The sequence below is a fragment of the Spinacia oleracea genome, chromosome 4 (genome assembly GCF_020520425.1).
Source record: "Spinacia oleracea cultivar Varoflay chromosome 4, BTI_SOV_V1, whole genome shotgun sequence".
Classification (NCBI taxonomy): Eukaryota; Viridiplantae; Streptophyta; class Magnoliopsida; order Caryophyllales; family Amaranthaceae; genus Spinacia; species Spinacia oleracea.
In genome coordinates, this window is record NC_079490.1 from 40,945,813 (window position 1) to 40,965,088 (window position 19,276).

Below are 19,276 nucleotides of genomic sequence, written 5' to 3' on the forward strand. Positions count from 1 at the left end.
GGTGGCAATGAGAAAGGTAGTGGTGGCGACAATGACGATTAGCTGCCGTTTTTTTTATATTTAATAAATAGTATTATTAACTGGCCCAGAGTGATGTTGGTTATTAGTGATAAACTTTTAGTAACTTGCATGGTTGGGCAAGTTAATGAAAAAAGGACTACTAGTAATGGGCGCTTCAATATGCCAGTTACAAGTAGTACTTATGAGTAACATGCGCTTGAATATGCCAGTTACGAATAATACTTATTAGTAACGACCACTGCGAGTTACTAATACTTTTTAGTATTAGTAACGATGGCTATAGCAACGGACAATATTAGTTACTAATAGTCAATTATTGCCTGTTACAAATAGCACTTTTTCTACTAGTGCCAAGGTCAATCTTCCTCTTCTTCTCAATTTCAAAGACCGCCTCCACCACAAAGCTTTCAAAATCCCCCTCCCGGTTTTCAAAGACCGCTCCTCAATGCTCCACCTCCTCAAGAGTCCAATATTGAAGCAATGTTGAAAACATCCATAACTCAAGTCAACCAAAAGTTTGATTCCATGGCCACCCATAATAAAATGCTTGAAACACAAATTGCACAGTTGTCATCCTCTAATGCTTAAAGAGTTCCCGGTTCTTTACCCCCTCAAGGGGTAAGTCCCGGTGAGACCCATAGCTAATTCTATTGCATGTGACAAGAAGTGGGAAAAACCTTGTGAATTCAAGTACTAAGAGTCCGACTCAAGGAGAGAGTGAGCCCGTTGATGAGAGTGAGCCTATTGTTGATACCACCATAGATGAGGAAGAGGTTGTAGTGAGTGAGACAATGGTTGTTGAAGTCCCAAAGAGAGTGGTTCCTCCTGACAAACCCAAATTGCCTTTCCCATCTCGTTTTGCCGGAGCTAACCTTGATGACCAATTTGCAAAATTCCAAGATGTCCTCAAGAAGCTCTATGTGAACATTCCTTTTGCCGAAGCCCTTAGGCAAATGCCTACATATGCCAAGTTTTTGAAGGAGATCCTAACCAAGAAGAGGGTTGTGGATGTGGTTGAGACTATTAGCCTACCCGAAAGTTATAATGCCATTATCCAAAACAAGTTGCCCACCAAATTGAAAGATCCCGGGAGTTTTTCTATCCCTTGTGCAATTGGGGAACTTGTCATAGATAAGGCCCTATGTGACTCGGGGGGTGAGCTAGTGTTAGTGTAATGCCATTCTCTATTTTTCAAAGGTTGAATGTGGAAGAGTTGAAACCTACCCAAGTGTCCCTCCAATTAGCCGACCGTTCGGTGAAACTTCCATTGGGAAAGGTAGAGCATGTGCCTATGAGGATCGGGAAGTTCTTTATTCCCGTAGATTTTGTGGTCTTAGAAATGGAGGAGGACCCTAATGTCCCAATCATCTTAGGAAGACCTTTTCTTGCCACTGCGGGGGAAATCATAGATGTGAGAGGTGGTAGACTGATGAGCGACATTTATGTCGCTCTTAGCTTAGGATTTTATGTTAGTTTTTATACTTTTTTTTATAGTTTTTATAGCTTTTTTGTGTGAATTTTATAAGTTTCGTTCCAACTTGTGCTCTATAGGTGATTATGATGAAAAGTGATGGAAAACAAGTAGAATCAAGCCAAAACAGGGCTTGTGCGATCGAGTGATGGTTTGTGTGCCCGAACAGAGGAGTGCAAATGGGCACAAGGAATATCCAGTTCTGTGCGATCGAACGTGCTCTGTTGTTCGGTCACACAGGATTGATTTTTGGAGTCAGAATGTCTCTAATTTGGGATGCGATCGCACAGCCTACTATTCGACAACACAGGTTTTGTGCGACCGAACGTGCTCTGTTGTTCGGTCGCACAGGTTTGGTTTTTGGAGGCAGAATGTCCATAATTTGGGATGCGACCGCACAAAGCTCTCAACTCGACCGCACAAGAGTTGTGCGCCCGCACAAGGCCTTTCGTTCGAGCGAATCATGCTGCAGAGGAATTATGAGCCAAAGAAACCCCATTCGACCGAACAGGGTTCTTCGTTCGGTCGCACATGACGAAGGAAATGTTCTTCGCTACCTTCGCTCGCACAGGATCCAGTATTTGCTCGAATGACTCTTTTACGTTCGGTCGCACATGACGAAGGAAATGTTCTTCGCTGCCTTCGCTCGCACAGGACCCAGTATTTGCTCGAATGACTCTTTTACGTTCGGTCGCACAAAAGGTCTGTGCGACCGAATGGTTGCGCGGGCTGCTCTTATTCGAGTTTTGGCTTCTATTTGGGGAAACTTATAAATAGATTTTTCGATTATTTTGTTAAGAGTAGAATTTTAGTTGATAATTTTAGACTCTCAAAGTTAGTTTTTCAGCATTTCTAGAGAGAGAAACTCTCCTCCATTGAAGCATCAATTTGTAATTCTCTAAACTCTTCTTCTAATTTTGTGCAATTCAATTCAAGTTCTTAATTGTTGCTTTTGTTGTGATTGTTGATTGTTCTATAATTCCTTCAATTCTTGAATTCTTCTTGATTTTACTTTAGTTACTTTGATCTTTAATTCTCTTGTTGATTGTTCAATTGATTGTTCTAGTCTTTGATTCTCTCTTCCTAATCCTTCAATTTCATGCTTGCTAGTGTAGAATTAATGGATTTCTTGATTTCTAGAATGGCTAGTGAGTAGATTTAGGTTATGGAAAGGGGAGAATCTAGGGGCCTAATCAAGGGAACTTGATGATTTGATTGATGAATGATTGATGTGATTAAATTGATTTAGTGCTAGGATTTTCCATGATCAATTAAGTAGTAGTTGCAAATGCTAGTTGATTGAATTAGATTGGAATGTATGATTTAGGTTTGGCAAGACATTGTGAGCCTAATTCATGCAAGTGAATGATAGTTCCTATTATATGCAAGCTAATCTAGCTTAGGACTATGCGAAAGCTTTTCTATAGGCTAGGTTGCTTCGCGTGCTCTATCCTAGAGGTGGCGAGCACGTCATTAGTTTTCATTCCCCTATTTGCTATTTCATTGCATCATTCATGATTACTAGATGGTAGTTCAATTCCCCCGATTTCCCTAGACTATCCCCAACTCCCTAACGTTTAGCTTCCTTGATTCAATCTAGTTTAATTGTTAGTTTAGCATCATAGTGATAACTCAAATCAAACCTCTTGTTCGAATTAGCTTGACATTTAAACTCGAGAACCATCGTTTCTTTGGGACGATCCCTTTACTTGCCACTATAATTCATATAGTTGGTTGGTCTAGTGTTTCTATAAATTTTGTTTGATTGTGGCATTGATCTTTCAACGACGGAAAAAAGCCCTATCAAAATGGCGCCGTTGCCGGGGAACGGTTGTTGTTTTTGAGTTTAAGTTGAGACTAGTTCATCATTAGAAAATACAAAAACATTGCAATTTAGTTTAGCTTTCTTTTTCCTTGGCATTGCTCACGGTTTTTCTTGAGTTTGTATGCTTGTTAGGGGGCGTGCTCGTTAAAGGACCCTCCATCCTCTTAACCTCGAATTGGAGAGGACACTTAAGAGACTAAGGCGTGTACGGTCTATCTCATCAAGCCATAACAGATTCGAATCGTTGAGTGTTGGTGAGGAACAACAAGAGAGTGAGAAAGTTTTTGAGAATATGGCGCTCCCGGTTAAGAACTTGGGAATACCGGGGGCATTCGAAGCTACATGCGGTATTCAAGCCCCAACAACGGGTGCCAACAACTTTGAGATCAAGCCCGCCTTGATCAATTTGGTCCAAAGCCACCCCTTTTATGGGAAGAGTAATGAATCACCTCACGAACATCTCAAACAATTGGAGCACTATTGTGACACAATCAAGCACAATGGTGTCACATCGGATTACGTGAGGTTGACATTGTTTCGGTTCTCTCTACTTGGGCGAGCAAGTGATTGGCTTGACAAGGAGGTCAGGCCCAACTCACTTCGCACTTGGATCGAGGTGACAAGTGCATTCTTAAACAAGTTCTATTCGCATAGGAAGACGACGGAGTGTCGCCACAGGATTCAATCCTTTGAGCAAAGGCGAGATGAGTCACTCTTCGAAGCTTGGGATTGTTTTAAGGAGTACCAAAGGGAATTCCCTCACCATGGGATCCCTAAATGGTTGTTGCTTCAAACATTCTACTTGGGGTTGAGTCCAAGTTCGAAGACAAGTCTTGATGCGGGCGCGGGAGGCCCCATCATGAATAAAACTGAGGATCAAATAGAGGAAATCATTGAGGATGTAGTTCAAAACTACCAATCTTGGCATGTAGGCACAAGGAATTATGATGGGAAAGGTAGGAGTGAAGATGTTAAGGGTTCGGTGTACGCCATAGAGCAAGCACGGAAGATGGAGAAGCTTACCTCGCGATTGGAGAAGCTCGAAAACACACCAAGCCAACCGCCATCACCGTCTACAATCCCTCCTCCTTTGGCCACTCTTATCTCTAAGGGGAAGAGCAAGGTTAGTTATTATGGCTCAATGCCTCCGGGCACCTCCTTTTGCGAAAATTGCCAAGACTAAAGTCATTCCCCTAATGCATGCCCCTTAGTTTATAACTTTTCATTTGTGGATTATGGCCCTTCGTATGAAGGCGATTTTGATGTAGAGTATGCTAATGCCTTAAATGAGAGGTCTAGGAATGATAACCCTAACAATCCAATTTTTTCTAGGCAACCTAGAGGGCCCTCCATGTATGGCCCCACCAAGGCTATGGCCAAGGAAGTGGGTATGATAGCCAAAATCGAGGTGGCTATAGAGCACAAGGCTATCAAAGCCAAGCGCCCTATGGTCAATCTCAAGGTTTTGGCAATCAAGGCCAATACAACCAAGGGAGTTATAATCCCAACCATCAAGGTGGAGGGGGTTATAATTACTCTTATGGGCAATTTAGGGGTGCCTCAAGTGTGGGTTATCCTTTGAACTCGGGAGGTCCTTATGGTGCATCTCAAATCCCACCTCCCGGATTCAATGGACCGAGGACCTTTGGCAACCAATATCAAGCAAACCTTAGTGGTTATGGCATTACACCTCCACCACTCCCGCCTCTCAAGTCTAATCTTGAGGCTCTCACGGAGTCGTTTGTGGGGGCGCAAGCCAAGAAGAATGTCGAGTTTGAGGATGGATTCAAGCAATCCAACACTCACTTGAAGATGATTGAGACCCAAATTGCTCAACTAGCTAGCACCATGAAAGAGCAACAAGTGCACACAAGTCTCCCACCCCAAGGTCAAGCACCTAAACAAATGTACTCGGTTGTGACTCGGAGTGGGATGACTCTAGATGATGATACTAGGCTAGTTGATGCACCTTGTTCTAGGGCTGAGGATCCTGAGAGGAATGAGTCTCCGGACTGTGATATTGCGGTAGAGGAGTCTCATGTCGATGGTGTGATTGATGGTGTTAAGTCGACGGGGACTACTCTTCCTCCTATCCTAATTCCACTTTCCCCCTCTCCTCAAAGAATTTCTGGAAATAAACTTGATGATCAATTTCACAAGTTTTGGGAAACCATTAGCAAGCTTTATGTGTCCTTATCTTTCACCGAGGCACTCAAACAAATGCCTCACTATTCTAGATTCATGAGAGATATTCTTAGTGGCAAGAGAAGTTGTGAAGCAAAGGAGACCGTGCAACTCACGGAGAGTTGTAGCGCTCTAATTCAACACTCCTTCCCCCAAAACTCAATGATCCCGGGAGTTTTTCTGTCCCTTGTAGCATTCAAAAGCTCAAATTTGATAATGCTCTTTGTGATTTGGGGGCGAGTGTGAGCATCTTGCCATATAAGACTTATGAGAAGCTCAAGCTAGGTGATCTCTCTCCTATTTCTATGTCATTGCAACTAGCCGATCGATCGGTTATGTTGCCATTGGGTAGGATTGAGGATGTTCCCCTAGTTGTTGGCGAGCTTACTTTCCTTGTGGATTTCGTCGTCTTGGACATTGATGAGGATGCCCATACCCCCATTATTTTGGGGAGGCCATTTTTGGCCACTGCGGGTGCTCTTATCCATGTGCAAGGAGGACTAATCACCTTGAAAGCGGGAGACGCCAAGGCTAGTTTCAAGCTTGCAATTGATGAACATTGTTGCTCTAAGATGAAAAGTTGTGTGAAAGTTGACACTCTTGCTTGTGTTGGGCACAATCATTCTTATGCTATTGCTTCTAACGATCCTTGTGTTCTTAAGTGTGATTTTGAGATTGATTGGAAGGTGAAGAAGCTGCACGAGAGCTCCTTTGTTCAAGGTGATCCCTATGATGACGTCATTACCATTCCCGACACATTCGGGATGGATCTTGATGATGTAAAGTCCCTCACTCCGGCATCTAATGGTAAGAGGTGTATGAGCAAGAAGTCCAAGCAAGGCAATCCTATGCCTAAAAGGACTTGGTTTGGGCCCCACTCAATAAATGGTGGTTTGGGTAAGTTGTTGTTGCCCAAGGAGGCCAAGAAAGGTTTGTTGACTAGTGTTGACCCCCCTTGACTTTTGGGGGGTCCGTCAAGCTAATGACGTTAAACGAGCGCTACCGGGAGGCAGCCCGTGTATTCATTTCCTCTCTTGTCCCCCCCATGAGCTTTGGGGGGATCCATCAAGCTAATGACGTTAAACGAGCGCTACCGGGGAGGCAACCCGGTTGTCTAACTCCTAGTTTTAGTTTTTGTTATATTTTGTGCATTAATTTCCATTAATTAGTTTAATTTTCGATTTAAAGGGGAAGCTTGTAAAACATTTGCAAAATCATGTTTTGTGCGACCGAACGTGCTCTGTCGTTCGATCGCACAGACCAAGTTTTTGAGACAGAATAGCCAGTTTTTGGTAAACGATCGCACAGTTTCAGAAATTCGATCGCACAAGGTCTGTGCGACCGAGCGACTCTTCCTGTTTGATCGCACAGGTCTGTGCGACCGAACGGCTTAATCTGTTCGATCGCACAGCCTGGCGGAGCTGTTTCTGAGGTCTTTAATTTGAAAAATCGCGAGCCTTTCCCCCATTTTTCCTTCATTTGTTCGACTCTCTTCTCCATTGCTCTCTCTTCTCTCACTTACTACCGCTACTCCTCATCAAATTCATTCACTTCCCTTCACAAATTTCACTTCCCATTCATCAAATACACTCAATCTCATTCATCCCCACCCCCAAAATCCCCAAAATTTCAGATTTTTTGCAAAATCCCCAATTTCTAGGGTTTTTGTGAAATTGTTCATAAGTGTGTGTGTGGTGAATTAGAACTCTTGAGGATGCTTGGGATCGATCCTAGACCACTTCCTTGCTTGTGGTGATGATTTCTTTCCCTTAATTCTTGTATTTCGTTCCATTTTCATCATGTTCATATTGTTTTTGATTTTTCTGAAATTTTTGATTTTTGGGTGTTTGTTGATGCATGTTTGTATTGTGATTAATCTTTAATTGTCTAGATGAGCTATGCATGTTTAATTCCTTGTTCCATTTAAGCTCTAGACTTTTTGAGATGATTTTGTGAGATTTTGAGCTACTTTGACTATACTTGTTTGTGGAAGTGTTGGTTGATTGATTGTGGTTATTGGCGTGGAGTAATGTGGTTAGTTCAAGCTTGTTGAGGATTTGGTGTAATGTTTAGAGCTTGATGATGAATTGATGAAGATAGTTTAACCTTAGCTCTTGTAGTTGTTCGTTTGTCTTAGATTGTGAACTAACTTAGTTTTTCCCTCTTTGTGTGTCTTGGTTTGTTTCTTTTTATTTTGTAGATTTTTGCTTAGCATCAACTCATCTCAATGGCACCAAAACTCTCAAAGAAGAACCCCACCACAACCGCGACCGCGACCACCTCTTCATCAAAGAGGAAGGCAACAACGGCACCAACCCCGCCGAACATGGAAACTTTCAGAATTGAGTTCGCCGAGCAAAGGTCTTGGGACTTCTTCGAGCTCCTTTCCAAGAGGACAATTAAGCCTACCAAGTTCTTCCATCGGGAGAGTGTTTGTAGTTTGGGGGTCGAGGCCGAGGTTGGCAAGTTGATCAAGGGCCTAGGGTGGGAAGAGTTCGCAAAGATGAGTGCCCCAACCTATAAAAGGTTGACATTGGAGTTCCTCTCCTCGGCTCGGAAGAACCTTGTAGAAGATGAGGATGGTGATAATGTGGTGGAATTGAGCTTCCAAGTCTTCGGTCGCCAATACAAGTTGAACCATAATCAAATCAATGCCCTCTTCTCCATCGACTCGGAGCATGGTTTCATCACGAACCCAAGGTCCGAATGTGCTAACAACTATGATCAAAATAGTTGGTGGAGAGAGCTCATCGGAGACGACGGGGATTTCTTCTCCGCCTCGGCCAAGTCTTCTTCATTCCATCATCCGGCTATCCGCATCATGAGCCGGCTCCTCATCTATGCCCTTTTCTCTAAGGGTGCTACAGGTGCCTTGTCGGGCACGGAACTTGGTGGCTTATGGTTGGCCACACAAGAGGAGCAAGGGGTACTTGATTTCGGGCAATTGCTAATTTCCCGGATCATCGAGGTTAGGGATAGCCACTTGAATAGATCCGACTTCCTCCTTGGCGGCATGCTTACTCTTCTTGTTCGGCTTCTACCGAACAACCCTCATGCCAAGGAGATGGCGGCTTTACCTCCCGTGGCCCGTGGTGAGTTCTTAAACATCCGGGCGATGTTCAATGCCACTTGGCTCCACTACACCACCAATGAGGCGCAATGGATTTGGCTTGTGCGGAAGAACGATTGGTGCTTTCTTACACACCCGCCCATCACTTCATGGTCCCCTAATGTCCGCTACTCGACATCAAAAGTTTGTCAAAGCCGCCGCCGCCGCCACTTTTGAGCCTACCGGTACCACTACCGAGCCTAATCAAGCTCCCCCTCGGTCTCCTAGTCCTCCTCCTCCGAATATGGGTAACATACCTCTCTCCTCTCCTTTTGACATGACGGGTTTGCAATCCACCCTTGCGACTATCTTGCAAGGGCAAGAGGACCAAGCACGTGTCTTGGCTTCTCTTGCTCCTCAAGGGAGCCGCACGGGGGATTTATTTCCCGATTTTGACTCGTCCTACTACGGTAGGCGGGTGTACGACTTTCATGTTGACAAAGGGGACTTTGCCCCCTATGTCAACTACCCTTACCACCTTCCCCAACAAGGGCCCATCCCTAGTTGGAATGAGGAACGTACACCCACCTACCCGTATTGGACGGGTCCATCCCAACCCGGTGTCACTCCCCCCTCCTTTCCGCCCTATGACTATACTATGATGCGCGGTAGTGACTACCGTGGTGACCCTTTGTACCCCAGTCCCCCACCGGTGGATCGGCCTAGTGAGTGGCCTGGGGATTTCACCGGGTGGCCTAGGGGATATATGGGTGGTTGGGATGGCCCCCGAGGAGAGCCACCCCATGGCAACTACCCCCTTGTGCCCGAATATGGTTGGCCGCCCTATACCGACGCTTCGGGTCCCGATGTGGACCCCACCTTCAATTTCACCCCGTTCACCGATGACGCGGCTCGTGCTTATCGTCTTGAGCGAGATGTTGGAGGATTTATGATGCAAAGGGTAAAGGGCATGCCCCGGGCCCTTCTTCTTAGGGTTCACTCCATTTCTCCCCCATCTTGATGTGATGGTTTGCTTGTGATTAGCTTGGGGGAGAAGTGCGGAGTAGGGGTTTGCTATGGGGAGTGTTTGATGTTTGTTGGTGTGATCTTCTTGCCACTTCATGTGGTTGTATATATGATGATGAGTTTTTGCTTGTTTTGTGTTTGTTTTGGCCATTTGGCCTTGTCTACTAACATTTTTCTTGATTGTTTTTTAGTGTTCTTTGTGGATTGGTTTCGTTGATGTGGGTTCCCACTTTCCACCTATGCCTTGTTCGTCGATACTCTGGTGAGTTTGTTCGGTTTTTACCGATTCTTTGCGGGACTTGCTCCCACGATATTTCCGGTAATATCCTTTTATCTCACATGCATTCTTTGGGACGGGCATCTTGCATATGGGGCATTTGGTTGGATGGGAAGCTGTGCCCCTCCTTGCTTAGTTTTAGGCCTTGAGGACATGGCCTATTTCTAGCTTGGGGGGAGTTTTGTTGTATAGTTGCCTATTTGTGATGCTCATGTCTTGGAAACCATACCATTATGAGCACTTATATGTTAGTCTCTTTGTTTTTAGTTTGATTTTAGTTTCTTTTCTTTTCGTTTGTTTTGTTTGTTTCTTTTTGTTTTCCTTTTTGGTGTGTTTTCTTATTCTCTTCCTTTTTCTTTCTTTTTCTTCTTTTTCCTTTCCTTTTGTCAAGGCAAGTTTTTTCTAGGTTTCCTTAGGCAATATTCTTGATTTGGGAAAATAAAATTGGAACTTGTAGACTAGAATGCTTTTATTCCCAATTGGTAGATGTTTACACGGTTTTTAATGTCTTGTGTCGAATTTAGGATTTGGTGTTAAGGAAGTTGGTTAGAACTTTGGGTAGCATGCGTCTTGAACCCTTGGCTTGTGGTAAGATGGTGTCGATCTCTCTAGTGATTTGAAACCGGAGAGAGTGGTATTTGCTCCCTTGTGAGGTTCATGTTCAAATTAGCCCAAACACATATTCATATATTTTGAGTGGCATGGATCCTTGGCATTGACTTTCCTACTTCCCGAATTTGACTATTTCCTTCCCGAGACCGCGACCGAACTACTTTAGAGGACGATAGAGGCATTTCTTTCGGTGACTATTTTTCTTTTTAGTTTAGGACTTTGTTTTCTATGTTTTTGTTTGCATTTTCCCCCTTGCTAGCCATTTGAGCCTTGACCCTTCATTTCTTATGAGCACATTACAAGCCTAATAGTCTTTGTTTTGTTTTCACCCTTAGAAGTGATAGTGAAGCTTAAACTTATGATGCTTGTTGGTTTTGGAATGATTATGCATATTTGAGGAATGATGTTTATTGGTATGAATGGCAAAGTTTGGGAAGTATGTTGTATATAGTGAATAAGTGATGCAAAAGCAAAAATGAGAAATAAAAGTTTTGAAAAAGCCAAAAATAGAGAAAAACAATGCATGAGAAAAGTTTCAATTGAAACACAAAAAAAAAGAGAAAATCAAATCAAGAAAAGTGCAAAAAGAGTTGTAGTTTAGAATTGTTGTTGAATAAGCTTGGGGGTACCCCAAATAAGTGGTATGAGTTTGTATTTGGTTCGTTTTGCTTGAGTTGAGTTCTATCATTGCGCTTCACTTTAGGTATGAGCACCAAATTACCAAATTTGTTCCACACCTTACGCCTAGCCTACGTTACACCCTAAAAAGTCCTCTTGACCCTTTAGAGTTGAGTCATTGTCGGTGGAGGGAGGATTTGGTCAAGTTTATGGAATGGGATTGTCATGCTAAGATGCCGGGTAGCCTATCTTATTTTCTCCGGCGCCTTCGCGGTGTCTCGAGACGCTACTCTCAAGGGTGGAAAAGATCTAGAGATTTGACGTGGTATGCTCGGTTGAAGGGGAATTGATTAGTGTTCACCCTTAGTTCGCTTTGCTTGGCACTTGAATCTTTCACTCGATTTAGGACATTAGTTAGCGTGTACTCATTTATTTGATTGGTAATATTAGTGTTCTTTTATACTCGTTCCATAATAAAGGCCCTATCTTGGATTTTGTAGTTTAATTTCTTTTCTTCTCTTTTCTTTTCTTCTTCTTTTCTTTCTTTATTTTCTTGGTTTGTGCTTTTCATTTTTAGTCTTGCCTTGATTAGATTTGCTGGTTTTTTTTGTGTATGTTTGTAACACCCTAATAATTCCTTGCTTTTATAAAATTCCAACTTAAAATAAAGGAATTACTAAAGTATTACCGCCACCGTGATAACGGTTAAGGCTATTACCAGAATTACGCAGCGGAATTTAATGTTAACTTTCAAACCATTATAAATAATATTTATTGAGGCCTCCTACAAGTTGGAACCATAACGGCCCAAAACCAAAGTATTAAAAATCCATAAACTTCAAAACATAATTAAAGTATAATTTGAAATAGTTCAAAGCACAAAAGAATGCAACTCTCTCAACCATCCCAAGGTACATGATTTCGATCGTACTTTGATCTACCAACCTGCTAAATTAATCTACTCCCCAACAATGCAAGTGCAAATGGTGGATCATCATAGGGTCATTAAGGCGAAGGCCATGACCAAAAGACACAAAGCACGTAGTCAGCAAAAGCTGAGTACTTACAAGGATAGAGTGAAATAAAACTATAGACATGCATCACTCGCTAAAGTACTAATCAACATGCAAAATCCATTTAATAAATAACAAACAAATCATGAATACAAGACTCGACTCTTGACTCGACTCTTGACTCACAATTTAATTAGAAAAAGCTTCGAACGGGCCAAAAGAATATTCCATAAAGGAAGGGTGTTGGGAGCCCACCAAACACCATAATAAATAATAAAATATCGGACCATACCGAGTGTCGGACCATACCGACGGAATTCCAGCGCATAATTTAAATGAAACAACGTCTTGTATCATTAGTAGGGGATCAAGATTTCCGGCAAGTCTCCCCCCATTGTTCATACTCAAGGTATATACGTTCCAAGAGTTTTGAAGCTTGTTCTGGTTGCACTTTACGTTTATTAATATTTTATTAAAAGCGAACTCGAGACTCAACGACATGCATGCATAAAATTAATAAACAACAACCAAAACAATCTTATTTTAATCCTTTAGGACTTGTGATCAATAAATCAAGACGTAGTGAAATTACTACCAAGTTCCTTCTCAAAAAAGGTGAGGTTCCACATCATGCCTGTTAACATGAGGGTTGTGTCCTTGCACGACAAATCCTAATTCATTTCATACAAAATATTCCCAACCGAACTCTACATGCGCGGTGGCTTACGTGAGCGAACCCTTCACATGTGGTAAAATAAGTAGTGCAACGAGGCACGAATACTTGGCTCAAAAGTATGCTAGACATCCCGTACAATAGCATAACAATAAATAATTCATCCCTTGCATGTGAAACAACCATACATGCATAAATATTTAACAACATGATTGACAATGAAATCCATACTCACGATAGTCCCAACATGCTTGTTCAATCAACAAATCGATAATTCCAATAATAATAATTCACATGATTGTCCACCAAATCAAATATGAATCCACCAAGTTCATGTAATATGTTTCACATCAATAAATGATCACGTAATGTCCCTTGACAAATAATGTGGTCGCTCTAGACTTGTACGTACCTGGAATACCTAAGTACGGGGGCCACTGTGCGAATCACAACTCACTAGAAATCAACTCCTATAAACACAATGGAGAAACTTAATTATTATCCATGTTTACTAAATTTCCAGCAACCTTGTTTAGTTTTAAAACACTTGAATTAATTAGAACTTAATCGTTCATTAATAAAATAATAGTCTCAATCAATCGTTTAAAACCCTAGCATGAAATTAATTTATTTTCATGTATAAAACCATTAAAAGTCGACGTTTTAAGTCTTTACAATATTCTGAAAAATATAATTGATTATCATAATTAAATTCATCATCTAATTATGCTAATCAATCGCCCATAAGGCTTAGATTAAAACTCCAAACATAGTTTGTAATTAAAACCATTAAAACTAATAAAAATTGAAGCTTTCATATATACTTCAAATCTGAAAATTATAATATTTCAATTCAAAACATTCTTCAATAATTCAAACATACAAATCCTCAAAATTTGGTGTTCATAACCGATCCCAGGATTTTAATTAATCAAAACCAATAATAGTAATATAATTTAAATACGGAATTGAAATAGAATAGGCAAGGACGAAGAGAATTATACCAATCCGTCCTATAGCACGGAACAACCACGAATTAAATGTGATTGGGCGAAAGAATTGAACGAACGAACAAAACACACGCACACACACACCTTGTGCGTGTGCGCGCGCGGGCGAGAACGAAGGCAACAGTAGGGGCGCACTGGCGCGGGACGAAAGGGCGAGAAAGAGAGACGAGAGTGTGTGGGCGAGGGCCAACAACACACAGAAACAACAAGAACAACACACATCAACAGCACGCAGCTGTGCTGTGCGGGTCGAGGGGCGTGAGAGGCGAGAGAAAAAGAGGGAGTAAATTACTGCAGCAGGATTTTAGAACGCTCGTAACTTTTAATCTACAACTCGGAATTGATCGATTCTTGAGGAAAAGGTTAAGAACTTTTCGAGATCTACAACTTTGTAGAATAAATATTTTTTTGAAAACGAACGGAAGTAGGAGAAAAACGGCCAAACATAAGTTCGACGAAAGAAAGAAGAATTTAGGGTTAGGGTTTTATTTTTAGGTTTAATGAATAATAGGGAGCGATTTTGAGGGTGAGCACCTATATTTATAGGCTTAGGAAACTCAAAGATGGGCTAGGCTTTAGGATACCTTTCGGGCTTCATTAAACATAGGATGGGCTTGTTTAATTTGTTTGGACTTGAACTTGGAATTGAATTGGGCTAGATTCATTTAAATTCGTTTTACTTTTGAAACCCAATTAAATTCCCAACATTAAATAATAAATTTGTTTGGTAATAATTAAACTAATAAATATTATAATTAAATAAAATACATTTAAATAACATTTAAATGCGTTTTAAATTCTAAAAATCATAAAAATACTTTATAAATATAATAAAATATATTTATAAAATACCGAAAAATACGAGGTATTACAATGTTTGTCAGTTTTTAGGATTCTAATAGTTGCTCATTCTTTCCTAGTTGAGTTTAGTTTGCTAGAGACTAGCAAACTCTTAGCTTGGGGGAGTTTGATGAGCGACATTTATGTCGCTCTTAGCTTAGGATTTTGTGTTAGTTTTTATACTTTTTTATAGTTTTTATAGCTTTTTGTGTGAATTTTATAAGTTTCGTTCCATCTTGTGCTTTATAGGCGATTAATTATGATGAAAAGTGATGGAAAACAAGTAGAATCAAGCCAAAACAGGGCTTGTGCGATCGAGTGATGGTTTGTGCCCCCGAACAGAGGAGTGCAAATGGGCACAAGGAATATCCAGTTCTGTGCGATCGAACGTGCTCTGTTGTTCGGTCGCACAGGATTGATTTTTGGAGTCAGAATGTCTCTAATTTGGGATGCGATCGCACAACCTACTATTCGACAGCCCAGGTTTTGTGCGACCGAACATGCTCTGTTGTTCGGTCGCACAGGTTTGGTTGTTGGAGGCAGAATGTCCCTAATTTGGGATGCGACCGCACAAAGCTCTCAACTCGACCGCACAAGAGTTGTGCGCCCGCACAAGGCCTTTCGTTCGAGCGAATCATGCTGCAGAGGAATTATGAGCCAAATAAACCCCATTCGACCGAACAGGGTTCTTCGTTCGATCGCACATGATGAAGGAAATGTTCTTTGCTGCCTTCGCTCGCACAGGAACCAGTATTTGCTCGAATGACTCTTTTACGTTCGGTCGCACAAAAGGTCTGTGCGACCGAATGGTTGCGCAGGCTGCTCTTATTCGAATTTTGGCTTCTATTTGGGGAAACTTATAAATAGATTTTTCGATTATTTTGTTAAGAGTAGAATTTTAGTTGATAATTTTAGACTATCAAAGTTAGTTTTTCAGCATTTCTAGAGAGAGAAACTCTCCTCCATTGAAGCATCAATTTGTAATTCTCTAAACTCTTCTTCTAATTTTGTGCAATTCAATTCAATATCTTAATTCTTGCTTTTGTTGTGATTGTTGATTGTTCTATAATTCCTTCAATTCTTGAATTCTTCTTGATTTTACTTTAGTTACTTTGATCTTTAATTCTCTTGTTGATTGTTCAATTGATTGTTCTAGTCTTTGATTCTCTCTTCCTAATCCTTCAATTTCATGCTTGCTAGTGTAGAATTAATGGATTTCTTGATTTCTAGAATGGCTAGTGAGTAGATTTAGGTTAGGGAAAGGGGAGAATCTAGGGGCCTAATTAGGGGAACTTGATGATTTGATTGATGAATGATTGATGTGATTAAATTGATTTAGTGCTAGGATTTTCTATGATCAATTGAGTAGTAGTTGAAAATGCTAGTTGATTGAATTAGATTGGAATGTATGATTTAGGTTTGGCAAGACATTGTGAGACTAATTCATGCAAGTGAATGATAGTTCCTATTATATGCAAGCTAATCTAGCTTAGGACTATGCGAAAGCTTTTCTATAGGCTAGGTTGCTTCGCGTGCTCTATCCGAGAGGTGGCGAGTACGTCATTAGTTTTCATTCCCCTATGTGCTATTTCATTGCATCATTCATGATTACTAGATAGTAGTTCAATTCCCCCGATTTCCCTAGACTATCCCCAACTCCCTAACGTTTAGCTTCCTTGATTCAATCTAGTTTAATTGTTAGTTTAGCTTCATAGTGATAACTCAAATCAAACCCCTTGTTCGAATTAGCTTGACATTTAAACTAGAGAACCATCGTTTCTTTGGGACGATCCCTTTACTTGCCACTATAATTCATATAGTTTGTTGGTCTAGTGGTTCTATAAATTTTGTTTGATTGTGGCGTTGATCTTTCAACGACGGAAAAACGCCCTATCATAGACTATCCCTTAGTGTGGGGGATGAGAAAATTTATTTTCAACTTAACCAAATCATGAGATTCCCCTCCCATATGGATGAGTGTAAAAGGATTGATATCCTTGATGAGATTGTCAATGAGTCTATGAGCATGCATATGCATTCTACTAATTATGTTCTTGATTATGTTCTTGTGCATGATCCCAATGAATGCAATGCCACCATGGAGACTCAAGAGATGCTTTTAGCTATGGATATTGAAGAACCCTTGGTGTCCTTTGAGACCACCAAGGAGGTAAGCAAGCTTGAACTCAAACCCCTCCCCTCTACTCGCAAATATTCTTACCTTGATGATGCAAGTCCGGTAATTGTCAATGCTAAACTCAACGATGAAGATCTTTCCAAACTCTTGAATGTTTTGAGAAAACATAAAAAGGCCATTGGGTATAGCATTGGTGATATGAAAGGGATTAGACCGGATTTTTGCATGCATCGAATTATTCTTGAAGAAGGTTATAAACCTTCTATTGAGCCTCAAAGGAGATTGAATCCCAATATGAGGGAAGTGGTATGAAAGGAAGTGGTAAAACTATTGGATGCGAGAATCATTTATCCGATTTCGGAGAGTAAGTGGGTTTCCCCCGTCCAAGTAGTACCCAAAAAGGGGGGAATGACCGTCATTAAGAACAATAATGATGAGTTGATCCCCACTAGGGTTGTGACCGGTTGGCGCATGTGCATAGATTATCGCAAACTAAACACCGCCACCCGAAAAGACCACTTCCCTATACCCTTCATAGAACAAATGTTAGAAAGGCTTGCCAAGCACAAATACTTTTTCTTCTTGGATGGATATTAGGGATTCTTCCAAATTCCCATCCATCCAAGTGATCAAGAAAAGACAACATTCACATGCCTAATTGGCACCTTTGCATATCGAAGGATGCCGTTTGGGTTGTGCAATGCTCCGACAACTTTCCAACGATGCATGATGGCAATATTTTCGGAATTTCTTGAGAAAATCATGGAAGTCTTCATGGAGGACTTTAGTTTCTATGGGGAAGACTATGGTTCATGCCTAGTCAATCTAGGAAAGATGTTGAAAAGGTGTGAGGATGTCCACCATCATTTTGAATTGGGAGAAGTGCCACTTTATGGTTGAGGAAGGCGTTGTCCTTGGTCAAGTGATTTCAAGCAAGGGAATCCAAGTTGACAAGGCCAAAATAGAAGTGATTGAGCAACTGCCTCCCCCAATCAATGTCAAGAGGATTCGTAGTTTCCTTGGTCACGCCGGTTTCTACCGGCGGTTTATCAAGGATTTCTCAAAGATTGCTAAACCACTATCTAGTTTTCTTGTCAAGGATGTCCCTTTTGTCTTTACTAATGAATGCCTTGAGTCTTTTAATAGGATCAAAAAAGCTCTCGTCACTGCACCCATTATCCAACCCCCCAATTGGGAGCTACCCTTCGAGATTATGTGCGATGCTAGCGATTTGCCATTGGGCGGTGCTTGGGCAAAGAGATGGTAGAGCCCTTCATGCAATTGCTTATGCAAGCAATTAAGACCCTTGATAACGCGCAAGCAAACTATTCCACAACGGAAAAGGAGCTTCTTGAGGTTGTGTATGCCTTGGAGAAGTTTCAGCCTTATCTTCTGGGTTCCAAAATTGTCATCTACACAGATCATTCGACCTTGAAGTACCTTCTTGCTAAGAAGGATGCCAAGCCAAGTCTTATCCGTTGGATCCTTCTCCTTCAAGAATTCGATATCAAGATCCGTGATAAGAAGGGAGCCGAGAACCTAGTGGCGGCGGATCACTTGTCTAGGTTGGAAGTGAAGGGAAGTGGTGAGAATCTCACCATTGATGAGGCTTTTACGGATGATCACCTCTATGCTATTCAAACCAAGGTCACTCCTTGGTATGCTGACATTGTGAATTTTCTAGCTTGTGGGGTGATTCCTCCGGACTTCACCTCCCAACAACGGAGGAAGTTGAGGCATGATTGCAAGCACTATATTTGGTATGTTCCGTGTCTATTGAAAATAGGGGTTGATGATCTCTTGAGGAAGTGTGTTCCGGATGATGAGATTCAAGGTGTTCTTCATATGTGTCATTCCTCACCTAGTGGTGGTCACATGGGTGTCTCCAAAACCGCGGCAAAGGTTTTGCAATCTCTTCTATGGTGGCCATCTCTTTTCAAGGATGCTTGGGTTTTTTTGAAGATTTGTGACAGGTGTCAACGAGTTGGTAATATCTCCAAGAAGGATGAAATGCCTCAAAATCCCATCCTTGAGCTTGAAATTTTCGATGTATGGGCTATTGACTTCATGGGGCCTTTCATTTCTTCGCAAGGGAACACCTACATACTTCTAGCGGTTGATTACGTGTCCAAGTGGATTGAGGCCATTGCCACCCCTACAAATGATGCTAAAGTGGTCATCCAATTCTTCAAGAAAGTGATATTTCCTAGGTTCGGGATGCCTAAGGCAATCATTAGTGATGGTGGGTCTCATTTCAAGGATGCCTTCTCAAACCTTCTCTCCAAATATGGTGTCATCCAAAGGCGAGGCTTATCTTACCAACCTATGACAAGTGGTCTTGCGGAGGTCTTCAACCGCGAGATCAAACTCATTCTTGAGAAAATGGTATCCTCGAACCGCAAGGATTGGGATTTGGAGCTTGATGATGCCCTATGGGCCTAAAGAACGGCCTATAAGACTCCCTTTGGAATAACACCATATAAGCTTGTGTATGGGAAGAGTTGCTACCTCCCGGTAGAG

General features: G+C 41.6%; 1 pseudogene; it reads right to left on the reverse strand.

The window, feature by feature from the left end:
* Nucleotides 1-3,987: 3,987 nt before the first annotated feature.
* Nucleotides 3,988-4,088, reverse strand: LOC130460449 (uncharacterized; annotated as a pseudogene).
* Between the last annotated feature and the right edge of the window lie 15,188 nt (nt 4,089-19,276).